The sequence below is a fragment of the Triticum dicoccoides genome, chromosome 4A (assembly GCF_002162155.2).
Source record: "Triticum dicoccoides isolate Atlit2015 ecotype Zavitan chromosome 4A, WEW_v2.0, whole genome shotgun sequence".
Classification (NCBI taxonomy): Eukaryota; Viridiplantae; Streptophyta; class Magnoliopsida; order Poales; family Poaceae; genus Triticum; species Triticum dicoccoides.
The window spans coordinates 716148078-716149281 of record NC_041386.1 but is presented as its reverse complement, the minus strand read 5'-3'; positions in this window follow the sequence as shown (position 1 = coordinate 716149281).

Here is a 1204-nt window from a genome sequence, read left to right as displayed (position 1 = left end):
GAGGAAACGACAGCGGTGGCGTCCGGCAGCCGGCACGCACGTGCAACCGCCTGCGTGCATGCGCGCCTCGGGCGCCGTGATTGGCGGACGGGTGCGGGCTGGCGTGGGGTCGGGGGACGTGGGGGGTGGGGCTGCGACGGGTGCGGCGCGGCGCAGAAGACGACGCGTTGACTGCGGGGACTGCCGCCGTGATCGCGGGCGGGCACGTCTGCATGCCTGCCACGTCACCAGGCGCGTGCGGCCGGCCGGTTTAATTTATTTTCCTCCCGGGCGGGCGGGCTGTATTCATATACGTATTGCTTCGCCTGTTTTTTTTTCGGGCGGTCGGGCCGGCGGGGGAAGCTTTTTCAAAATATGCCCATCCTGCCCTCTGTTATGAAGGGGTACTGGGCAATCTAGGCCGTTCTTGTGTTTACAGGGGGTCTAGCGAAGCAGAAGTGCTTAAAGAAACAAGTACAAGAGCAGCATGTATGCAAGAGAAATTTCTTTCTTTTGAAGGCTGTGCGCATGATGCAGAGGCCAGGGACTATCCTCGAAAAAAAAAAAGTATGCAAGAGCAGCATGTACTACCACACTTCTGCTATTACTACTGCTGCTATGTTCGTGTCGTCCTGTGCTTATCATTTGTAATAATAAGACGGCAATTATCGTGAGACTGACTGTGAGCGATTTGTGTTTCCACATTCAAACTACTTTACGTACGTACTGCTATTTGTGTGTGCTTATTGTAAGACAGACTTGAGTCGTGTTTCCACTTTCAGAGACTTTCGCGTGTACTACTATGTCTGATATCGCATATTTCAGCTGTGGCTGTTAAACAAAAGAATCTGCTTGTGATTCATAATCCTCAGATATTCATCTTCGGAGAATTGGCTAGTGATTCAATAATCCTCACCAGCGTTTAGGGATGAGTGGTTTGTCTGTGGTGCTTTGGATGCCTTGCTTCTTCTGCTATCGTCTCCTGGCGTGGTCTGGACGTACGGGAGTTTCCCTTCTATGATCACAGTGATCAGTGATGGGTGTGCTCGGCGAAACGATCCGGGTGTGGACTCGGCTCCTTGCTGCACTTCGACCGGTGGTTTCGTTGTTGTGTTGTAACCTCGGCTGCGTGTGGACTTGGTGTTCGTTGGCCTTCGACTGTGCCAATAGCTTGCGTTTGGTCTCGGCTGATTGGAGCTCTTCATCTACCGTGGTGATGGTTCTC